Below are 24,445 nucleotides of genomic sequence, written 5' to 3' on the forward strand. Positions count from 1 at the left end.
CACGACCATGCTGAAAGACTTCTGTCATTCCTACATAGGTAATGCAACAATTGACTTCTTTATTTAATTTCACTTGTTTTAACTGTCAAGAGCTGGCAGCTCTTGAAAGAAAGGATTAAGTGGGAGAAGTGAAAGAGTCCTATCTGCTTGCTCTGTACACTGCCGTAGTCTGAGTGCTTTCATTCTGTTTGCACAGTTTCTGGTACAACATGGTCCTGACCCAACTAATCAGATGAATAGGCTGATCGTGAGGAGCTGTTGCTAGTCTGAATATACTTTCTTTTTGGTTGTTAATATAAAAAATGGTAAGTGGTGCTCACTGTTATCTCGATTACTTCTTTCATCAGTAACCCCCTTTTTTTAGAGTTGGTAATTCAGCCATTAAAAAATAGCCTCTGGATGGGAAGTTAGCAGTCAGGATTAATAACTATTAGCATCCTAAAGAGTGGCAGGGCCTGTTTGCAAATTTGGACTGACACTATTTCCAAAAATATGTGGGCTTGAATTAAAATGTGCAAAATATTTTCCTTTTTTTTTTTAATAAAAGCTCTGTGGTTTGAGAGGTGGTTTACATCAACGTCATAGCAGCTTTACTTAGAAAAATACTAGATGTGATTTAATCTCTAAAACGTTTTAATGGCTTCAGAGATTTCAGAAGAAATACTGGAAATTATTTAGATGGAAATATCACTGAGCCTATTAGCTTTTTATAAAATGAGAAAACCCTAACATTTTTTGCCTAGCATTACTTCAGTGTGCTCCATAGGGGAAAAAAAAAAAAAAGCAAACCAGAGATTTGCAAATTTCCTTAATATCCTCCTTCATCTATTCTGGAATCAATATTCATTGAGAGAAACTTTGGTGGTCTGCATTCATGAACAGGTATCATGTCGAAAAAAAAAATCGGGAATATGCAGAGCTTTGGGAGAATTAACCAGGGAAAGGCAGAAGAGAAGTAGAGAAATTACACAGAAAGAAGGACATTAAAAGGGATCAGAAGATGCCAGTATTTGATAGCATGTAAAACTAGAAAAAGCAAGGAGTGTTGCACCAAGCTGCGTCCTTTTGCTTTGTCAAGTAACTCACAATAATCATCTCGCAGGGTCCTATATCCAGAGCTGGAAAAGAAAGTCAGGCATGGTTTTCTGTACACTCCTGGCTTTGCTGAGTCTCCTGCATCTTGCTTACTCCTGGCCTGTGGATTCTGATTTTTATTTGGGAGCGACTGTCCTGTAAAGCCCTTCCTGGCATCATCACAAAGCTTCTGAATCATTTGCTCCCGGAGACACTGGAGCCCTGGGGCAATGGAGATAGCTCTTGAGATAAGAGTGGGAGGAGTGAAAGAAAACACCCATCAATCCGTTCCGAATATTCAAACCCTTAAGCGAAAAAAACTCAAGGCACTCAAAAACCGTGACTACTGTATCCTTTCGCAGCTGAAAAGGCTTTAGAGATGGCCTGTTCTGACCAGTAAAAATCAAGGCACGAGTTTAAAAACTTTGTTTCTAAGCTGAGGTTCACAAAACAATCAAAACAATGCAGAGGGAGCTGATACCCATTCTGCTCTTTGAAAGCCCTGCCGAGGACCCCATCCAGCCCAGTGCAGCACATTCTGCCGAGACTCCAACATGAGAAAGCGTTTCACGGGAGAGCCTCCACTGGGGAATCCCAGTCCCTCGGCACTGGACTATGTACTAGGCTGGGACAGGTATCGGATCTGACCCCACGTATTGGACCTGCTGGGGCCAACCCTCCTTTTCTGAGCTTCGAGCCAGTCCCTCCAACCTGCACACATGGCGGACCCCACCTGGGTTAGCCCCCGCAGATTTTCCCAAGGATGCTGAATTTCCAGGCGCAGCCCCGACGGTAACCTACTCTCCCTGACGAGGAGCTCCCGCACCCCGGCGAGCCGCCGAGCCAGGCTCTTAAGCGGGGGCAAGAAAAACACTCTGCTGCCGCTGCAACCGGCGCCCGCACTCAGCTCACCGCCGGGGCTCCCCCGCCACGCCGCGCACCCAGCGAGGCCGCCCCGAGGCTCCCGGTGCCGCGGCGGGGCAGGCGGGCCGTATGGGGGTGCATGAGGGCAGGGGGGGCGTGTGGGGATGCAGGGGGACAGGAGGGCCATGAGGGGGTGCAGAGGGGCCGTGTGGGGGTGCAGGGGGCAGCAGCCTCGGCCCAGAGCCCGAGGGTGGCCGGAGGCGCCGCTCTGGTTTTGGGCAGCGCGCAGCCGCAGTGCGGCCGCCGCCGGGTACAAAGCGGGGCTGGAGCGCTCCACGGACTGGGAGGGAGGCGGGGACGGAGGCAGGAGTTGAAGTTTTGCGGGATCACCGGAGCGCACCCCAACCTCCTCGCCGGGACGCGGAGCCGGAGGTGAGCGGCGGGGGATGCGATTGGGATGGGCTGGACGCGGGCGCTCGGGCGAGGGGCAAGCGTAGCGGCGGCGGAGCTGCTGCTGCTGTCGCTCTCGTCGAGAGGAGCAGCGCGGCTCTCCCCGGCTCCGGGGCAGCGCCTGGGTCTGTCGGGAGCGGGGAGCGGACGGTCAGCCACGGCGCTGCCCCCCCGGTAGGAGGACGGCGGTCCCGGCGGACCGGTCTGTGAGTGTGTCGCGAAGAGTTGTTGATCTCCCTGCCCGTTTTGATTAATAATGCTGGATTATGCCAAACGAGGCGCGGACGCGCGTATTCCGCGCATCGCCGCATCCCGCCCGCTCTCGGAGCCGCGACCCTGCCCGGCTGCCCCGGCGCCGAGGGAGGCGCTGCCAGGTGCGGGGGTAAGTACCTGGGCAGGGGAGAGGAGGGGTGCAATGGGTCACATGTGAGAGCGGTGTTCACCGGTGCTTTGTTTAAATGGACCGTCACTAACTTGTGAGCCGGCACTTCAAAAGAGTTGAGATTTTTTTGGGGGTAGGGGGATGGGAAAAGGGGAAGGTCTTGGGCTTAGATGCTCAGTAGATAAAAGTGCCTGAACTTTGGCAGCTCTTCACGAAAAACGAAGAAAACCCAACTCACAAACTCTTATAAAGACATCCTGAAGTGTTTGGAAACAGTCCTACTTTTTCTGAAACAACGCTGTGGGACCCAATAGCTTGATACGCATTTACGTGTAAAAACTGATTCAGACGTAATTACAAGCCTCAGTAATGACAGTGGCTTTCTTGTGACTGCTTTGTCCCCGAGTTACACATAAGACCAAGCTGAGTTAAACTTTTCTTGTACCGATGTTAAGGTCAGGTATAGCATGTTTTTTGTTAAATAAGAGCTCTCAAACATTCAAGTAGCAGCTGAGCCCCTCTGGCATATCAGCAGCATAGTTGACTACCTTGTATCTCGGCAAGCCATAAAAGATACCATGACAATTTGCTGATTAAACATATCGGCTGTATCTTACCCTTTTATTTCACCCCTTCTGTCAGAGTGACTAGGTTGTATTAAACGTTGTGTGGGTGTCTGTTGAGAAAGAAGTACAATATCAGAAAAGTGAGAGGAGGCTGATTGGGTTAATGTGTGAATTTTAGAAAGGCCAAACTAATTTTAAAAGTGTTCATGATGTGCAGAGAAAGCCCTGACGTTTTTGTTCAGGTGGTGTGTCAAGTCCTTCAAAGTGCTGCTTGGGTCTTCAAGTCCAGAGTCTGTTTTCCAAAGGGTGCCGGTAGGGCAAAGTGGTACTGCCTGACGGGAGTAGGGCTGAGTCCAATCCGTGCTGCAAGCAGTACCTTTGAAGTCTTGTTTCTCTTCTGGCTGGGAACATCTGCCATATATTAGTGATTAGATGAAATAGGATTCCACCCCGAAACTTTCTCCTCAAGTGGAGATGAAATATTGTCATATGACAAGACAGCCTCTGTCCTTCCTCTGTTGGGAGTGAGTGAGAGAGAGAGGCTGCAGCTCTGGTGGGGGCAGCGGGGTGGGAAACTTGTTGCATTCCACAGAGTGCTGAGTGTGGGTCACACCAGTGCCGGGGCAGTGGCACAACTCCAGGTTGTGGCAGAGTCTGGGCAAGGATGGGTGGATACAGGCTCTTGTGTGCCTCAAAATCTGTAGCTTTGCTGTCCATGTGTTTAATGGAATTTGGTGTTACATTTGACTCTGTTTCATTTGTCCGACATCACAGTGTGGTTTGTTCCTTTGTATTGCTAGCAATCTAACTAGAAGGAAATTCATATTGTAAACTGTATTTTGGTGACAACTTCTGTAGCACTCCAGCCCATACAGGAGTCCCTAGTGTCTTAATTTTTAAATTTGTGCACACCTGCTTTCTTTTAAGATTGGGCTTTACTTCAAAATTGCACTGGAGAAAGCCTTGATTGAAAACTGAATGTGAACTGGTCTTAGGTGTCTTTATAAATCCCACCTCCTTGGGAGAACCTGCTATGGAGATATTTCTTGTGGCACAAATGACTTCACTTTGAGATGAGTATCTGTTTGCCTTTTCTCAGTCTAGCAGTTTTCTCAGGTTTGTAAGCTTCTGGTACAGCTTGTCGTCTCAATTTCTGCAGTGCACTGCATGTCTAAATAATAGATGGTGAAAGTGAAATGAAAACGTCCAAATGAAGAGTCAGTTTTGCAAATGATGCAGAGCTACTGTGAAGAGCTGTTGGGAATGGGCATCTGATCGTGCTTTTAGTTGCTAAAACATTAGTTCTTAACTGAGGAGAGTTGCAGATTTTCTTGTGGTGTCAGCACCTGTTGAAGTGGTAGGTCATGGAGATGAAGGGCTTTTTCCCTAGTCATTTAGCTAATGGAATTGTCTAATGGGCCAAAGGAGGTGTTTCAGGCATCACTGCTTGTACTGTTTATCCATCTGAAAATACTCGTCTGTGCTTTAGAAAGGGAAGAAGCAAAGTACTTGGAAAGTGGCTTGAAAGCTTGTGTGTATGGGTACAAGTATGAATTTTGTCTAAAATTTTTGTGGGTTGTGTCAAGATGATGTGTTAAGCTGATGACTAGGTTTTCATGTTGTGATGATGAGGAGTTCATGTGGAATTGCAACAAGAAGTAGCAACGAACTACTTCCAAAAACTTATGATTCCACCTAACTTCTTAAAGATGCAGTAAGTGTAGTTTACAGATGACTTGAAATGCTAGCTGTAACTTTTTACGGAATTTGAGAAGTCTTTTGTTTAAACAACATAAAAATATCTAAAAATAACGTATTTTTATAAACCTTTTGTACATTTCACAAGCCTTTATGAAATAACAATATTTATGAATATTATTAAATAAGTTCATCTTGACTAGAGATTGAGATTTATGGTGAGGTTTATAATGTGTTTGAGTCTAGTGGGAAATGATTCATTTTAAGTATCTTAATAGTATCTGCTTGCATGGTTGAATAATTGGCAGTGCTGTAAAAGGCATTTAGGCATCTCAAGGGAAACTACTTAGGCTTGTCAATTCTGACACTCCACAGTTGTCTCTTGCTCCCATTATAGAGGCTATATGTTGAGGGGAAATAACATGTAAATTATATGACTGTTCCCAGCTATCAAAAGACTGGCACCTGAAGAGAAATAAATACATGTCAGGAATTAACAATTGGCATAATTGATTTTTTTTTTTAGTTTATATATTTTCCTGGCAGTGTTGTATTGTGAATTATACTTGTAAGTATATGTGTTCTCTAATTCTGAATTCTGCCCACGTATTTTACTTTGGGAAACTGTATCTGCGGTCATGACAGTAGTGTTGAGACTTGTGGTTATATCTGAATAGTGATTCAGGCCATGTTTATATTTGTACTTCACCAAAGGTTCCTTGGCAAACTCCAGAAAGCAGAAGGATATATGTGGTGATAGTCACTTTTTCGCCATTAATGGTGTAGTTGTCCATGATGAAGAAGAAAGGAAATAGCTTGCAATGTGCTGTAGTGAACATGGGAAATGCTTTCTGAGCTTTGATAGTAATGAAAGAAAATCTGTCATTCAGGAGGGGTGGTAAGAGCATCTCATCTCTGTTTTGGGCTGCTGCAGACTCTGGGCTCTTAACCCTGTATTAACCCAATGACTAGTCTGGCTAAAGCATAACTTAGGAGGCAACATCCTGTTGCACTAAAAGCACTCCCACAGGTTTCCCTTGTCACTTACTGCCAATTTTTTGTGTTTTTCTGAGCTCAAAAATGTGTTTCTGATTTCTAATTAGAGCTGTACTGAGGAAGGATAGCTGGCAATTAAACATGAGTCATGAATGCGTGTTTTCAATGTCCCTTTAATTCTTTAGAGATGTGAGTAGATTGAAGACAGAGGAGTCGGACAAGATCAGTTGGAACTTAATTGTGGATAAGCATTGTCAAACGGAGTCTGGCCTTTTCAAAAGCCAAGCTACTGTTCACATACTCTTCTGATGTATGGGCTTCCTATTGCACGCAGGAGCCAAAAACAGACCCAGATACCTGCCCTGCTGGGATGGAGGTTGTGACTACCTTTCCCTAAAACAAATATTCTGGTGAAGGGGATGGTGGGAGGATGTTGGGCATTGGGGGTGTCCCAGCCTGCTTTGGGGCTCAGGGATAGTGCCTGTGTCCCACCCCTCACGCAGACAGATGTCTGTGCCGTCCTGGAGCACTGGACTGTTGCTGTGTCACACACAGAGATCAAGACTAAGAAGTGTCAGTGAGAGAACTCTCCTACATGCATAATATGTCTGTTTTTGCATCTTCTTTGCAGCTGTGTGAGCTACCATGAGCTGCAGCAGTTTTTTGTGGTATTTGGGGGTGGCTGGTGTCCAGGACGGCAGTGGGGGCACCTCAGTGGATTTCTGGGACAAATGTTTGTGCCACCACACTTAGGGGATGGATTGGTGGTCTGCGCTGGCCTGGTGATGTATTAGGTGCTAGTGCTCTGAAGTTCCTGCCTGTAGATGCCCTAAGCTGCTGATTGTGGAAATCTAAATGATTTACTGTTGTGTTCTTTGTTATCTAAAGGTACCCTTTCCTCATGCCAAGGACCTTGCTTTTTCTTACTGGCCTGCCATCTTCTAGGCCCAAAGAGTCCTGTGCATTTACATGAAACAGTAATGCCCTGGCAGGAGTGGGTTACACTGCTGCTGAGGGTTCCAAGAAGATGCAGACAGTCAAAATATTGGTTATTGGACAAGGCACTGGCCTTAGTAAGGCTGCTTTGGGTTGAGAGGTTCTGTACCAGAGGTTTTTATCTGCTGTGTGGTACCCATACATCTAAGACTGGTGAGGCCTAATCAATCCTGTATGTCTTGTATGAGTCTGTAAATAGTTAACATTGACTTTTAAACTCTTAGTCCCTGGACTTTTTTTCTTACTTTTTTGCTGTTTCAGGTAGTATTCCCAAGTTTAGCTTCCATACAGGACTGTTACCCACACAAGTGATCAGTCATTCTCTTGGTCTCACTTTATGGCTGCTGACAATGAGTTCTGTAGCATGTGTGCACACATTTCAGCCTCCTAATTGTATGGCTTGATCAACACTTCTTGACATAAGGACAAACACTGATTTAGCTTTTATGCACTATCTATTATTTTATATAATCCACGAGCCCCTTCCAAATAATATAGTTTGGTCTGTTTAAGATTGAACTGTCTTTTCAAGCCTCTTTCACAATTTAAAAGTATTTCTGATCCCTTCCCAATTCTGCAGTGTCATTATTAAGGGGGAGGATGCTGCCCAGATTGACTCAGATGATTTTGCACCACGAATTGTCGGGTAGTGCCAGAAACGTTTCTGTTTTATTCAGTGCCAGTTCCAGTCTCCACACCTCCTGGCTCTTTCCTGTTGACTCTGCCTGTGCCACAGGGGCTTTACAGGGGCTGCAGGCAGGCAGAAAACCCGTGCCCAGCTGAAAGCAGTGAGCTCTTCTCTCACACTTTTGCTGCCACCTTCTTTCTGTTGGTGCTAATATTAATGTGGCTGTGGGACAAAACCGATTGGAGCACTGATCTGGCTGGAAACAGATGTGCTGGAATGCCTCCCTCCCCTCACCCCTGGCTATTTGATGTGTGCAGAGTGTCCCACCGGCTGTGCCAACACAGCATGAGAGGGTGGGAAGCCTCAGCGGTAGTGCAGTGACGTGTCAGAAAATCACAGGCATGAAATCATGGTACCGTGATTGCCACCCGAGCCTGTGAGTTGGAAACCCATGTGATGCAGATTTTGTCCATTAGAACCTTTTTGGTAGATGAGGATCAGGAGCACTGATCATCAAAGCCCTGCTTTGTGGGTGGGACTGGGAGAGCTCCTCGCCTTGCGTTTTCTACTCATCAGCTACCAGCCTGCAACCTGTTAGTCTCAAAGGCTAACAGGTTGAGTTTAGTTTAAAACTAAACTAATTATCTATTTAAAACTAAACTTATGATCTCTCCCGAGCTATTCTGATCCCTTTATGTTTTTTAATTTTTTTTTTTTTAACCTCAACTGTTTTCCCAGTTAACAGCTGGAAGTCTTCCCTGAAGTGAGACCATGTCAGAGGTTGAATGTGTTTGTTTAGGTGCATAAACATGGCTGTGCATGGTGGGGCTTCCATCACAGTGTTTTCATTCACTTCATGAGCTGTTAAATGAGAAAAGGATGGTGCTCATTCTTGAGCTGTTTTGGAACAGCTGTGTCAAAAAGCCCCCAAGGACCTCGGACAATAGTGAAATCTCTGTGAATGATGCTCTTTTCATCACAGCATATGCAGAAGATCTCTGAGAGTTATACTAAACTAATCTAGTTTGGATAGGGAAAGAAAGATACATACATGTGTTTTATGTGGCTATTCAGTATTTCTCCAGACGAAATTTGTGAAGAAGTGTAGTGACTGGGGAAAGTAATGTTTAGATTTAGACTAGAGAATCTCCCTCTTTATTTATGTAGACAGTTTTGAGTGTTTTAAAATTAGAATATAAAAAGTAACAAAGGACAGTCAAGATACTGATCGTGAGACAGAAGCAGGGGCACTTGACTCATGCCTAGTTATTAAATGAAGCAATATTGCAGAATTTTTCTCCCAATTTCCAGACTTCCAACAGAAGAGAAAGCAGCATGAAAGAGTTGATAGGTCTTCTCAGTTTTGCAGCTTGGCAAATGCCATTTAAGGCTGTTGATATTTTCTAATCAGTGCTTTGTTGTTATTAACCCACCTGTCAGGAGACTGGTTGTTTCAAGTCATCAGTGTTCCTTTGCAGTGTTAGTAGACTGATACATTAAGATATATTCTACTTCTTCTACTTCCTGCTGCAGTTCAGTTTTTGGAGGGCTGCACTAGAGAAGAGCCTTGCTTTTTTTTTTTTTTTATCCGGGGTGTATCTTCCTCAATAGGCGCAGCAAAATACCTGTAAGAGATGTTTCGTTTAGCTGGCTATTTCTTCAGAGTAGAAGCTGGTGTTTCTATCAGGGGTGAACCCCACTGTGGGGGGTTTCTTTGTTTTGTTTTTAAGGAGAGTCCTTTACTGGGTAATGACTCATATGCTGGACTCTGACTTTTCACTCCAATTAGCCACAGATACACCCAGATGTACCTGCCCTTCTGCAATAGATAACTTTATTGTTCACTGTTTACATTTCAGATACCAAACCAGAGTGAAAATCAGGCTGTTCATTCATTGAGACCTGTCATGTAGCTGAGTGTGAGTGCACGTCCCTTCAGGCTCCATTAGCATGAGTTAACTTTGTAATTGGGTTTCTGGGGCAAACAGGGACAGGAAGCAGAAGTAATTTGGCAGGCCAGGCTTAGCTTTTTTGTTCTGTGTGTTATAAGTGCACAAGAGAGCAGAAGTAAAAGAGTGGTGCAGAATGGCTGGAGAAATCCTAACAAAGCCGAGGATAGTTGTCAAAACTTGATCTGGACGTTATGGAATATCATGGAACTTAACCAAGGTGGGACTTTACAGCTATATTGAAGCAGAATTTCTATAGCCTCCTGTGACTTTTAAGAGTCCTTCTCTTGCTGCTCTGCATTTTTCAGCTGTCTGTCTGGCAGTAGCACTTTGCCTTGTACAGTCTAGCAACCAAAGATGGCTTGCAACAAAAAATTCAGGCTTGCTGAATGAAAAGCAGTTGTTGCTACTCAGTTTTGAAGCTGCTTCACAATGAACTTAATAGAAATGTAAGTTTTGAAGTTGCTCTAAACTCTGTTCATAATACCTAGTTTTGGACAAATAAACCAAAAAAGAGAGCGGGGGGGAATCCAAACCAAACTGTGAAATGCTAGATTTCCTGAATAGGGGAGACAGGTTTTGGTGTTGTTTCTTCCATTTTTTAAGGCATTGAAAGTCATTTGGCTCTTTTCAGGTGTTCAGTTTGGATTTACAGGAATGTGATTAGAATTAAGCTGCCTTGTGGTATTTTTTTTTAAACCACACTTCACATTTTTCAATTAATAACTTCACTTTTAAAACAAGTCTTTTTCCCAGATTAATCTTAAGACTCAGAAAATGCAATACAAGAAGAGATTTTTTTTTTAGCTTAAGTTCCGTTCCTTCCTGACATGTGGGGCTGAACTTGTTCTTAAACTTTCAAGTTGCTGCTTTCTTGGTTTTTTTTCTGATAATAAGATCTTGAAGGGTTTTCTTTCCTCAGATGAATGCTTGTCTTACTCTGGCATCACTCACCATTTTCTCAACTTACATTTTACCAGCAGCCTTCTCAAGCAGCTTTCTGTCCATGACAAGTCAGTAACATTCGAAGAGAAGATATAATCGCCTGCAAGACCAAGGTGAAATCTCTCTGAAACAAAGAGGTGCTGAAAATTATGTAGGCATGGTCAGCTGCAGTTTATGTATCTTGTCAGCATCGTTTAACTGGGCTGACAAACTTGATGAATGCTTCTTATTTTGTTCTTGTAGTGTTTGTTATGGGCTGTTTTATGCATCGGGTTTTTTTGAGTAGACAAGGGTTCCGATGTGTGTAGTGGAAGTTGCCATGGTCCTGATTCCATCTGTGATTTAGCACTGAGTCTTTGTCTCCTTTGTGTTTTTCTTGCTGTTTCTCATCCCATAACTACTGCTGCTTGTGCCCACTGCCCACTAAGCAGTGTAGCAGGATCACATAAACGAAAATACTAGTGGCTGCCAGGAGCCTTCTCACTGAGGAAATTTAAGGAAAACAAACCCCTCTTTGTATCTGTACACACATCATGACTGTCACGAGTTATGTGGTAGGCGTGCTGAGGAGATGCAGTCGGTGCTCACTCAGAGACCCAGCACTGGAGGTGCATGTCCTGGGAGGCTGCAGCTCTAGCCAGACAGGCAGTGCCCAGTCACTTAGTGGCTGGGCTGGGATGTGGGGATCAAGAAAATGTGGTCAAAATAAAGTGGAGTTCTTCAAGAATCTTATAAATAAACAACTGACAGAATATTGTTCACATTGTAAGGGGTTGTTGGTTCTGGTTGAAGCAGACTTCAGAGGGTTTCAGGGCTGTTACCTATAGCAATTCCATCTTTTCAGTAATTCCATCCCATCATAGCCTGGGGCAGAGAAGCTTTGTGCATGTACAGCTGAATATTAAATCTCTGGCTCAGGAAGTGTTAGGTGCATGGATTTATTAGTCTTAATGCTGGTATATTTTTCATGCCCACAGCTAGCCAAAAAACCAGGATGGCGTGCAGTTTGTTTTAAGTGGTAGAGATTAATGACATTTTTATTGCAAAGCTACATTTGTAGTTTTGTTTCACAAGTGCAGGGTGACTGGGACAGGAAGGGACCTTTGTTGGTTCACAGCCTGTAGTTGAGCCTTTTGACCCCTCCACAGACCGCCTCTCGCTTAAAAGGAGCCCTACAACTCCTCAGCAGCCCCAGCTGCCTCTTGGTCTTCTTGTGTTGTTCCCCTGGAAGCCCCTCCCATCCCTCTCTCCAGCAAAGCCCCCTGGCCCCCAGTCCGCATTGCTCGCATTCCCGAGCTCTGCCGTGCTCGCAGTGGGATGAGGGAGGTGGCTAAGCTGGTCCTCTGCTCTGGCTGGAAAACCACTGTTGTGAAAGCAGCCTGCCTGCTCCTGTCCTCCCTTTATATCCATCAGAGCCCCCCTGCCCGCATAGCTCACATTCCTGAGCCGAATTTCATTTGGGATGGTGTTTCGCTTTGGATGCTGTTCCTGCTTGGTAAAACAATTTTCCTTGTAGCTACATCTTCATGGAAGAGCAGCAGTTTATATGTCCCCCTGTTTAACATACTTGGTGGCTGTTCTGGATGGTGCACCAAGGTCTCTTTGGTGACTGCAAGTGAATGAGATGGCAGATGCAGCAGTGAGGAGCCAGAGGTTCGGTTGTGCACAGGCTGAAGGAGAATGTTGGGGTCCTGGAGGAGACACCACTGGAGCTGATGTCTGTGACTCTTGTGGAGGGACAAAGTTTCATTGTAATGTCAATTAAAAGACTTTTCCTCCCCACCTCTTCCTCCAAGCGTCTTGCTAATTTGCATCACAAAAGTGAGCCAAGGTTGTCTCCTGACTTTGTTTCAGAAAATAACAATTGTCTTAACTCTGAGTGAAAATGACAGGATTTATGGGCTGCTTTATGCATGCTGGTGCATTCAAGTATAACTGTTAATTGAACTGCCTAATGTTCTTTTACCACAATGTCCAGTTACAGCTAGTCTTTCATCAGTGCTGAGAGAGTCTCATTGCAAGGAGGAGGACTGTCTGGCCTGTGATACTGGTGTTGCCCTGTGGAAGAACCAGCTGGGTATGTAAGGCACTTTCCTGCACATCCTGTCTTCAGAAACAGTGGGCTGTTTCCCATATTTTACTACTGCTAAGCCAGAGATTCCTTGAGAAATAAAAAATAACTATAATGTATTTGTACACAGCTAGGAGCACTAACAATTTTCTGTCAGCCAACAGCCATTTGTATCTATATTAAACTTAGTCAAGCTGTCTTTGTTGGAGCTGGAGCATCTCATCACTTTGATTTCAGTGCAGAAATTGTCAAGCCACAAGGCTGCCCTGACATTCCTGTATAAAGTGCCCAGCGTATATGTACCACAGGTCAGAAGCAGTAGTTACTCCATATGTGCTTTTTTTCTTTCTATTGATCTCTGGACCTTTGTCTAAAACCTAGAGTATTACAGAGACTGCAGGAGGGGCCAGAGTAAGGCATGGGGTATGTATTCTGTATTGCTCCAAGATTCATGTCTGTGCTGTGTTGCAAAATTGTCCTGTTTATTGCTCTTGCTCTGAATAGAAACACCTTTTGTGGCTGGCTAAACTTCGGAAAAGCATTAGGCCCAAGGAGGAACATTTTCCTTCCTATGTCAAATAAAATCCTCCCTTGGACCAATGCTTGAATAGTTAGGTTGAGCTGTGTTTGGCTTGTCAAAATCCAGCTATTTTCTTGCCAAAACTGAGGTAAGCTCCAGATAGAACTTAACATGTGCTCTTTCTCAGTGAATTACTCACATAAAAGCACTTGCTAAACCATGTCTAGACTGCAAAGACCTGGATTTGGCTGAATCTAATTAAAGCAATGGTGGCTTTCAGGTACAGATTTAACTGCAGTATGTTATCCTGGCTTTTGCTAGAAGGATGCTGACCATGGCTGAAGTGGTTTTGACTTGAATACGGAGGTAAATTCAAGTCAAAATACCTTTGAACTGGTACTTCTGCCCACCTGCTTAGCCTGCCACAAAGAGAACATCATGTGTCCAGAGTAGGATAGCCAAGCAGGTCATGGTGATATGGGTTTCAGCACAGTCTTCTCAGAAAAATTGAAATCAACTTCCTGCTGGTTTTGGAAAATTAGGTGAATAATTCTGAGAGTTACCAGAAAGTTTCTGACTGCATTGCAGAGATATGAAGAGTCTTAAAATATCCTGCTAGAAATACTGGATTTGATACTGGAGGTTACAGGATGTTAGATGCACAGCACTAACTAGTCCATGCTGGCCAGCCTAAGCTTGTGAATTTATTGCCCATCTGTGCCCATTGCCTCATCTTAACTCAGGTTGATTACCAGCTGCTTATTGATTAAGAGGGATTAGGGGAGTCCTGGATGTCTAACACAGCTGGTTTCTCCCATTTCTGAGTAAGTCACTGAGTGGAAGTTGTGGTATTGCCTGTGGATCCCTCCCTGGAGCTGTTCTGGAGTACAAAGAAGCATAATGTAACTCCTGGCTTCTGATAGTTCTACCTCGTGGCCTTGAATGTTTGCCCAGACATGTCTGTGAAGCATCTTGGCTGTTCTCATGCTTTTGCTATTCCTCTGTCTCAGCTCTCTGGACTCCTTTTATTTCCTGTAGCTTTTCTATCTAGCATGCACTTTGTTCAGTGCCCATCAAGTCATGCCTGTTCCTCCTCTTTCATCCTGCCCCTGAATGCTTGCTCTGTTCAAAGTCTCTAAGACAATACAGAAAAGGGGGGGGTCACCATGAAGAAAATGGAAGAAATAAAAGAGAGAAGTGAAAGAGCTGTCTCTGACAGAATTCAGGCTCTGCTGTCTAATCTGACAAGTATAACTTTTTCTTGAGAAACTGTCCTTTGCTTCACATTTTCAGCCTGTCATCAAATTTCTGCTAGTTTTGAACTTTGTCTCATGAGGCTGTTGCAGGAGCAGGAGTAATGAGCCAGCAGTGCAATTCCTTTTCTTGTCCTTAGAAGTGCAGGGGGAAAAAAAAAAAGATTCAGCTGCCTCTCCCTGTAACACAGCAGCAGTGGGTGACTGCCATGTCTTTTTAGGCTGTTGCAGTCTTACAAAATGTTCTGCTTTGGAAATGAAAAAAGAAGATATACTGGACTGTTCTTAGTACCAAGTTCAAGGCTCAGCATTGCAAAGAAAGTTTGTGTAGCTAATTAAAGGTATACATACTACTTCTTGGCAGTGTGCAGAGAGAACTTTTTCTGGTAAGGAATGTTGGCATGACCTTGCCTTGTCCCTGAGTGTCTGAGAACTTGCATTTTTGTCATCTTCTCAGCAGAACGCAACCTGGGATAAACCTAGGATAGTGGCTAGGGGTCACAGCACAGATGTGCCATGCTCGCTGTAGTGAGCTCTCCTGTTTGCAGCTGGATAGTGGGGGCTGTGGATTAGCCACCTCACTGCCTTCTCCTCTGGCCATGGGCTGTGACCCATGCTCTTTTAAGCTCTTCCTGCTTGCTGCAGGAATCTGGTGTTTTCTTAGCTGTGAACACTCTTCTAGGCTGATTTTTATGTATGATTTTTTTTTTAACAGATCTTTTGATTTCCTTTCACTGTTAATATGCTAATTCACAGCTGGTTGTAAGAAGACTGAATACGTTCCTGGTCAAGAATAGCCCCAGTCTGTGTTGGCAATATTCCTATGTATGAATTACATTTTGCTGCTATGAAAAGAAGGCTGTTGTGCTGTATGATTGATTTGCAATTCATCTTGCATGGCCCAGTCAGGACTCAAGCTGGATGGTGCTGATGGATGATGTGATTAGTGCTGATGTTGAAGATGGAGTTACAGGCAAAGAGGTTCCTGGTTTCATGGCTTCTTACCATGAAAAAAGGGGCGGTATTTGTCTTGCTATACTGATATGCTGAGCTTCTCTCTGATGTCTAGGAAGTCTCCATTAGATCCATCCATTTCCTTAATCCCTTCTTGAAAACTTCATTTTACATCATGACTTTTTTTTTTTTTTTTTTCTTCAGAACGAAGGAAAACCCTCCTTACTTTTGTCTTGCTGTCTATTGGAAGTGACAGAAATTGCATCAAAGCCTGGATGGGGATTTTTGTAGATGAGTTTGTATTCCCTAAGGCTCTGGCATTTATCAGCCCTTGTTCATGATGGAAGTTGCAGGTCATTGAGATGTTTTAACTCCTGACCTAATAGCATGTGAGTGTTTGCTGTTGCCCAGTTTGCTCAATTCCCTGTTTGGTCAGCAGCCGGGGAGCTGCTGGGAGCCTGGCTGGCCTTGGCTCCCGGTCACTCACAGAGCTGGCGAGCTGAGCCTGGGCTGCTCAGCTGAAATGCTGTCAGTGCGCTCAGCCCAGGCAGGGCGGGATGGCACACTCTGTCCCCTCTGGGGGACAAGGGTGGTGTGAGTGCCCAGCGCACGCTGCGGGAGCCGAGCCGGCTGCGCCTGCCGTGGAAGCGGCTGCTGCTGCAGAGCACTGCGCTCCCCATACCTGTTTCCTTGTGGTCGCTGAAGGGTAATTGTCAACAGCCGTTTCCCACTTTCTTTGTAGGTCTTTCTTTGGTGTTCCTCTTAACCCAGATTTTTCGTTCAGCTTGCCAGTTACTTATAACTCCTAATTCCGGTTTAATGACTTTTTTGTGTCTGGGGATTGTACTTTATTTGCATCACAACAGAGCCCTATGAAAGGCTTGCAGTAATGTCAGCCTTGGATCTGGTGTTAGGCAGTTCAAAGTGCCAGGCATGAGTTTTATCAAGTTGGTCCCTTTGTGCTTCGAAATTTGAAGATACTGATCTTGTTGGAAGTAGACAGGTGGCAGGTCGAGCAGCACATCTGAGAGTTGCCTGCCGAGAAAACTTGTTTTAATGAGAAAGAATGGAAAAGTAACATGTCTGTCACAAGGAGAGATTTCAGGAGTTCAGTTGTATGACATCACTAGTAAAAGTAAGATAATAAACACCAATATACTAAGAGCATCTAAAGAGTTAGTCAGTCTCTTATTTTGTGTATTATGGCCTATTGATTTAATGAGACTACAGAACCGATTTCTCAAAGCCTGGTAATAAAACACATCAGTTAAAATGAGCCTGAAGTTTGGATGAAATTATTTAGATTTGTGGACTGTTTCTTTCAACACCTTGGATTATTAATGTTTGGGTTTTGTTTGTTTTTTTTTTTTTTTTAATTAGGAATTCATCATACCAGAACTATGTAGCAAAATATGCTTCTAATCTGCAACCCCCCAAGCTGCATTTCTTTTTAATTGCCAAATGTTCTATTTGCCAGTAGAAGCATGGGAAAATATTAATAACTGAGAGACTATCTGATGAAGAATGTTGAAAGAAGTCTGCTAGCATCAGAACTTTTTTTTATGGTTAGGAGTACAATGAATGCTTCATTTTAGTAGGAAAAAAGGAGATACTACTAAACCTCGCTCTGCCTTCACTTTTCCCAGCTGTGACTCAGATCTTTGTTAAGCTCATATTTTGTTTTTGTCTCACTCAGCTCAGTCGAGTGGGTCATTGCATTTGGAAATTTTTACGTTTCTAAACATCCTTTGGAGAGCAAAGCAAAAAAAGCCAAACCAGAAAACTCTTCTAACACACAACACCCCCAGCTGTAGTACATCCAACAAGTTTTGCAATACTTCAGTACTGCCAGAGTGTCCTGCAGTTGCTTGCTTTCCTTTTGATGAGTTTTAATGGATCCCTGTTCTGTTAGCTTGCTTCAGATAGGCAGCAAGAGAAGGAATTGCCTTTCCAGAAGGAACTTCTCGCATGCTGTGAATGCAAATAGACCGTTTGTTCCGCTCCCACCACCTAAATCTTTCCTCCCAGGCTTTGTGGGATTTAATGCCAGCTCACAACACAAGTGTGACAGCTGGTTAGTGTCCAAAGTCCTTTTTGTTGTTTCAGCTTTAATCAGGAAATGATTTGTCAGAGGATCAAAGCACTCTTGGGTGAATTAACTTTTTTTTTGCCAAACTGTAGCTTCGATGGATATGTAAATATTGTCTGATTTTTATTGGGACGGAGTGATCCTTGCACAGGAGTGATTTTTGGCTCTAACCCGAATAAAACTGGGGTTGACACTGCTAATTTTACAGAGCAGCCTGCATGGACTGTTATAGATCTATTTTGAAATAGATCAGGTGTGCCAGTAAGTTGCATGCAGGTGGCAGAAGGTCTCTTAAGCTCATCTCCTGATACAATTCTGAAAGCAGCGAACAAACTTCCAGTGTTGACAGTGACTCCTCCCTTTGTCTCCTCTTTTGCCTTTGTTTCTGAAAGCCGCTTGGCACTGTGTTGGCCTTTGGAGGCTTTGTGACACTATGGAGATGTGACTTCTCCTGTGCACTGCTCTGAGGGCTTCTGGGAATTGCAGGGTTTACAGGTGCTCGTTGTGCCATGCAAAAATGCAGTGAAGTAAGAACCCCTGGGAGGGCTTGACAGTGCTCACAGCTTGTGTGTCGGTGTGTTTGCAAATATTTTATTGGCAATGCCATGCTGTGAGAGTAGAGTGAGAGAAAGGTGAGATCCTGTGCCTGGGATTCCTTTGTTCCCTAGACCACAGGTAGGGTGCTGTTGTTGGGACAGGTGTGTACGTGTCTGCGCAGGTGCCAGTGCTGGTGGGAGAAGCATGAGCTGCAGGCACAGATGGAGGTGGTCTTCAGCTAGGCAATGTGTTCTGTTAGGAAATAAAGCTGAGTAAAGTTGTGTTGATGCCTGAGGAGAAGGTGGGAGGGGGGAGGTCAGGGTGCAAGGCAGTGAGGTAGTGGCTGGGTAACATCACTCTTCAGAAGCTTTTACAAGGAGGTTTCTTGAGGGTGAGGGGTGGTGATTCCTTTTGTCCATGAGAGCATACAGCTCTAGATGACTATTCAACAAACAGTCCCAATATTAAGGATGGACACATTCTCCTAAATATTTGGGAACCAATTGGATTTTTTTCCTGTAAGAATTGTATTTGGGTGAAACATACCCAAAAAGCAAGTTACACATTCTTTTCCTGCTCTCTGATTTGAAGTACCACATTTCTCAGTCACCCCAAAGTAGTTCCCCACCCCAAATGTGGGGAACACATGCCCTCTCTGGGCAGGAAGGCCAGGCCTTGCTCTCCAGAAACAAATGGATGATGCATTGCATGATGGCTCAAATGCCAGCATCTCTCAGGCACCTACCTGACACCTCTTCCTGATTCCATATGGAAGCAAAGGAAGGCACGGAAATCTGGTGTGGCAAACCCTGTTCTGCTGCCTGCAGTGCCTTTGGGGATGTGAATGGCTTGTGCTGCAGCACTGTGTAGCTTGAAGGAGGGGGGTTTGTGCTCTGGAGAAGAAGAAAATTGGTGGTACATGGTGAACTCTGGGCTATTGAGTGCGTGTCTGTCTGGTACACCTGAGGGCAAAATGGAAAGAAATGCGTGGTGTCAGGATGCCTGATGGATGTGAAAAGAGTTGGATCCAAGCACACAGAAAAGACATAAAGTGAGATGTTAATGAGTAACAAGCTGAGTCATCTTGCAACAGCTTGCAATGCCAAGTAGAGATGTACACATCATGAAAGGAAGGAATGTGCCCAACTGTGTTTATTCCAAGTACAGAAGGACTCGCCCTCATTCTTACACTCAAAACCGGGGCATTTTATTGCTTTTGAGAAGAACCAACAGGATGTAATAGTAAATGTGTCCCTATGCGTTTTGTTCTCTGTAATGTTCTTCAGACGGAATAGCCTTGGTGTGAAATTGCCTGGTAATCAACCAGAGGGCAGCTGCTCACCCAGCCTATGTTCTGGACATCAGTGTTCTTGATCCAGCCTGCTGCATCTTCAGGGTCTTTTAAATGACCTCTTCCTGATTTCTTGTCCAAAAAAGGGCTTCAAGCCAGCCAGTTTGTCAGAAAAGAGCTTGAAGAGAGGGACTCATTTGCCTAGAGTGATGTATCTTCTAAGGAAGGTCTCTCCCGTAAAAGGAAAGAAAGCAGAACAAATAGTCTTCCTGTTGTTTGCCCAGAACAAAGTCTGTTTTGTTTCAAGGAAGTACCTGGTCATTGACATTTTCATTTTCTTATTGTTGGCTTTGAATTGCTCACCTGAGACTGAGCTGCAGGTGTCTTCAGGTTCAAACGAAGCAGAGCATTCTTGCTTCTCAAATTTCAATGAAATTTGTGTGCTGTAAGACCAGAAACTATAATCTTTTTTTTTTTTTTTTTCCCCAGGGAAAAATAGGTGACTGAAATTGCTGTGTGGGTGGGTATAAAGCAAAGGGTGAGGACAAAGGGATAAAAAATTTGCGTGAGAAAGCACAGCTGGCTAAGCTGCACATCTCCAGTGCATTGAGCTCTGTGTATCTAGAGGGTGATAACACAAAATAAAAAGATTGTTTCCATTGCCTATGTTTGTCCAATTGGCCTATTGCCCAGCTGTACTCAGGCAGTTGTGAAGATGTGGTCTGGGTGCTCCTGCTTCGCTCTGGGTAAAGCAAAGATGAAGAGAAGTAGTGCTGGGAGCTACTGATGAAAAGGGCAATGAGATTAGAGGTGCTTTGGGTGTGGCACAAATTTATAGCTTGTCCTTTCTCATTAAAAAAATAAACAAAAAATAATAGTTTAGGAAACTCTGTGATTTTTGTCCTGGCTAAAATCAGGGAAATCTCAGTCATAAACAGAATGAAAAGGAGAAACATATGTTGGATGAATAAAACATATGTTCAGGCAGGTGTGTGTTTTACTTACATTTTTAATGGTTGTGATGTCCCTTTGCTACTCTAAAATGCTGCAGCTGAGTGCAGATGTTTTGGAGAATACTTGACTTCTGGATGTATCTGCCTAATGACAGCCCAGAGTTTTGACCTTTGCTATTGGTACTTCTATTATTTGTGTTGTGCTGGTGCTAACAGAGCAGTCTTTGCAGAATGCTTGTGATCCATAGTGTGAAAAGTGTGCTTAACTGTTTTTGTGGAGTGTTTTTCCATTGTTTCTTCTGTGCGGCTCATGTCTTGTTTTAGTGCTATATCTAAGCAGCTTTTTTAAGCCTTTGATCCAAGATAACTGACACTTCAGAGTCTGGCTTCCTTGGTTTAAAAGTATGTTAGCTACCCATGTCTTAAACTGGCATGTCACTTGCAACTGCATTCTGGTCCTGCTCTTACAGCAAGGCATCTCTACCCTGTTACAACTTGTTCAGAAATAGTTTATTTCAGGGAAACTTGTTCAGCTAAGAGATATGAGATCTCCTCTCATTATACGTTTGAAAGCATCTATGCCTTTGGCATGCTGACCTCCCACCAAACTCACTGTGCACGGTAAGTTAGTGCCCTGAAAATTAGTCAGGCAACAGCAATGGTGCTTTACTTTCACTCTTTCACACTGCCGATAGAGAAAATCTAGAGACGATTGTGTCTTTTTAATGTCATTTTTCAAAACAAGTGAAGCCAGTTCTTAAAATGCTGTCAAGTGTTCATTTGTAGGCAGGCATGCACTCTGCAGCTAGAAGCTTTGCAGTGCCTGGGTGAGGAGGAATTAATTAGCAGCCTTCTTGCTAGGTGGTGTCCTCTTTCACTGTTCTCAGATTGCAGAGGGTAAGGATGAGAAAAAAGCCTACCTGATTATCTCTTTTCTTGATTTCATGTTGGCCCACCCCAGACAGTTTATGCCAAGCATTCTGGGTAGAGTTCAGTTAAAGTTTCCACCAGACAGGGCCTTTGCAGAGCTGAGTGTTGCCATTCCCACCTTACACACTCTGCCTGTCCGTGCTGTCCTTTGACCGCTGCAGTCCTTGTCAGTCACTGCTGGGAGGTGCTGGGGACTAAGGGCATGGCTGCTGCAGTATGAAGGGTGAGAATCAGCATTGTCACTGCAGGCTGCAGCTTTGCCTGTGCCCATGAGGTTTCACCAGGGCTAAAAAACCCAACACTTTCTCCAAACCCTCGCTGTCTGTGTAGAACTTCAGTATTACAGCCAGAAGTCGCCTTTCCCTTGGCTTCGTTTTGTTCACTAAACATTGCTCTAGGAAAGCAAGTCTTTAATCACTGTTTTGATAAGCATGGATATTTGTTGAGAATAAAACATGAAAGTAAATATGTTAGCCTTTTCCCACCTACACAGTAAAAATTAAATTCCTGCAACTACCTTTAGAAAATCAACTTTTCCCTTACACTTGTGGTAGAAGCTGTTTTGTGGCAGCGTGTCTTTGAGTGTATCTACATGTTCCCCCTTTACCTCCCTGAAACTTGTTGGTACTATTGTTGCAGGGGTTTTTTTTGTTTATAGTATGGCTATATTAGCACTGTAGCCGGGTACAGGCTGCTGCTCTTGACCCCTGGTGTTTCTGTGAAGGTCACAATGGAGGAGCTGGAATTCCTGCCTTAATTACATTGCAGCAGAATATCCATGCTGGTTTTCCCAAAAGATTAACAGAATGATGCTGCACGGCTTTGAAATGTGATCTCAGAGCATCTAGCTCTCAGGACAGCTTTTTTCATGTTTAACACATGCATGGATTTTGTGTATTTAAGTGACTAATTACTGCTCCTTGGAGTAAAATGTGAATGGTAGTTTATCACCCTGGTTGTTTGCTATTGCTTTTGTCTTTCTCACCAGAAGCCTTCAGTGCTCTCCTGTGAAGTAGCAGGGAAGAGTGAGACTTTTTTGTCCTGGTAGCTAAACTGCAGCTATTATGCAGATGCTGTAATGTACAGTAAGGTACAACTTTACAAGTTTTAAGAATAAATACACAAAAAATTGTCCAGTGGTTAGGCTTGATAGACTGCAGAGATGCCTGCAGAACTGCAGCAAAACTGAAGGCACAGATGTTGCTGTTCTAGGAAAGCTTGCTAGAGAGGACTCTGTGCCTTTCCGTCCTTATATATAGCTTGGCTCCCAGAGCAAGTAGATTCTTTGCTTCAATCCAGCTATGCTGTGAAATGTGGTGTCAAAGTATCTGCTCTATTGTGAGCAATTGGTTTATTGGTCATTGGCCCTGGCATGGTCAACAAAGCAGCGACATTTTGTAGGTGCCCCTGCTTCATGCAGTGTCTGTGGTTTTCTCTGTGTTTGTGGTCTGGGAGGTGCCAGAGTACCTCAGGATGATTTGTATTTATAGTTTGTCTTAACTTCTGTATGCTGAGAGCACTTCCAAACTGGACTGTACCTCCAGGGAAAATATGAACATATCTGTTTTCACTGATGTTTCCCCTCAAAGCAGCTTAGTCTCCAATCATTCTGGAAATAGTCTCTCTTTTAATAATGATAAAAGGCTCTTTCCCTCTTTCTCTCAGAACTTAGGTATTGAGAAGGAAGACTGGAACACTTGTTTATGCACCTGAATTACCCCTCCTTCCTTTTACCCCAAATCCTCATGCGCCTACAGACAGACTATACATGGCAACATTTTTTTGGATGGAAGCCCTCAATAATACTGGGGTTTTTTCTGTCACTGCCGATGAAAGTGTCATGAAGGCACTCGCTGCAGGGCAGAGCAGGGAGATGTTAATGTTTCTAGTGTGTGCTCCAGATGTTTATGCAATGTGCCTAAGCTTGCTGTAGAATACAAAATATTTGTGAAAGGCCCCCAGGTCTATCCATGGATAAGCTATTGGTCCAGGTTTTCTGAACAAAGCAGGAGAGAGAGCTTAACTGATAAGCTCTAATTAGGTCTGTTCTCTAGCAGCTCTTTCCCAGGAGAATGACTTGGGGATGGTTGTTATCAAATGACTTTGAAACTGGAAAACCATAATGTTGACTTTTCCCTTTATTTGTATTTACTGGAATAGCAAATACTGAAACAGACTGGAGAAATTCCTTCTCTTAAACAGTGGCAATTAAATTATTGCAACGAGCATTTGATGCAAACTCAGATCTTTGTTCTGTTTCCTCTCTTTACCACAAGCCGCTTTTGTTTGACTCAAAGCATTTTCATTGCATACCTCAGACCTTTTGAATAGATGTTTTAGGTAATGCTTAAGATGGTCACTTTGTTATCTTTAATTATTTTGTAGTTTATGATGAGAAGAGGGAGAGAATCTTCAAAATAAAGCTGTCCACATTTTTCATCAGTGTGTAAGAAAGTACACTCATCGGTGTTACACTCTGTATAAACCATTGTTTGCAAAAGCATATTTAAAACTTAGCAAAAAATCTCCAGCAAGTTCTGGTTATATGGCCAAAACAACCTAACACTGACCAGTTTTCATTATCTTGAGATTTCAAATACATGTGGAAAATACTGTCTTGAAATTTTACTTTCTATGAGGTTGCTGTGGCAGCTTGCGTTCCCTAATATACTTGGTTATTCTGCATAAAGGAAAAACACATTGTTGATACTACAAAATCTTACTTAAAATATCAAGAGGTGCTTCACTGTGTGCATTGCTATGATTTCCAAAGTTTTGGAAGTATAAAATGATGAAGAAGAGCAGGGATGATGAACAAGATGCAGGGAGCTGGACTGCTTGAAAAACAAAACAGAAGAATGCTTCCAGAATTATTCATGTATAATTGCTGGAACAGTGTTCCAGATGCATGCATTGTCCCTAACGCCTGGGGAATTAGCTGAAATGAACACCTTGTATTCCACATGTATTTGTGCAAGCACCAGGAGTTAAATGGCCTGAATCAAGAACACTGGAGTCAGGTCAGTTGCCCAGAACAGCATCATGTAGATGTTGGTATCAAAATAAGTTCTGAGGCAGTTGGTTCAGAATAGTTATAGGTATTGCTGCATCTCACTTGGTCAGGAGTGCAGCTAGATCTTGACTTTGACGAGTATGAGAACTTAGCTAGAGAAGAGTGCTATTTGACATGTGTGTGCAGTTCTTCTGTCTTGTGAACAGCATTTTCGCTCTCTTCAAAATGCATTTTGTGTTGCTAGCCTTAAAAAGTACTGGAAACCCTTAAAGTACGGAAAATGTTG

General features: G+C 43.7%; 1 protein-coding gene across 3 annotated transcripts in view; it reads left to right on the plus strand.

Moving 5' to 3' along the window:
* The first annotated feature begins 2,280 nt into the window (after positions 1-2,280).
* The window catches only part of KANK1 (KN motif and ankyrin repeat domains 1), a 129,672-nt gene continuing 107,507 nt past the window's right edge, over positions 2,281-24,445 (plus strand). The window contains exons 1-2 of one of the 3 annotated variants that reach the window (XM_063181142.1): positions 2,281-2,370; positions 12,527-12,625. The gene's annotated coding sequence lies outside the window, so the exon portion shown is untranslated. Of the gene's footprint in view, positions 2,371-12,526; positions 12,626-15,967; positions 16,053-24,445 lie in introns of those variants that run through there. The other 2 variants (XM_063181144.1, XM_063181143.1) reach the window with 2 other exon arrangements.

Source organism: Melospiza melodia, chromosome Z, assembly GCF_035770615.1.
Source record: "Melospiza melodia melodia isolate bMelMel2 chromosome Z, bMelMel2.pri, whole genome shotgun sequence".
In the NCBI taxonomy this organism is placed as follows: domain Eukaryota; kingdom Metazoa; phylum Chordata; class Aves; order Passeriformes; family Passerellidae; genus Melospiza; species Melospiza melodia.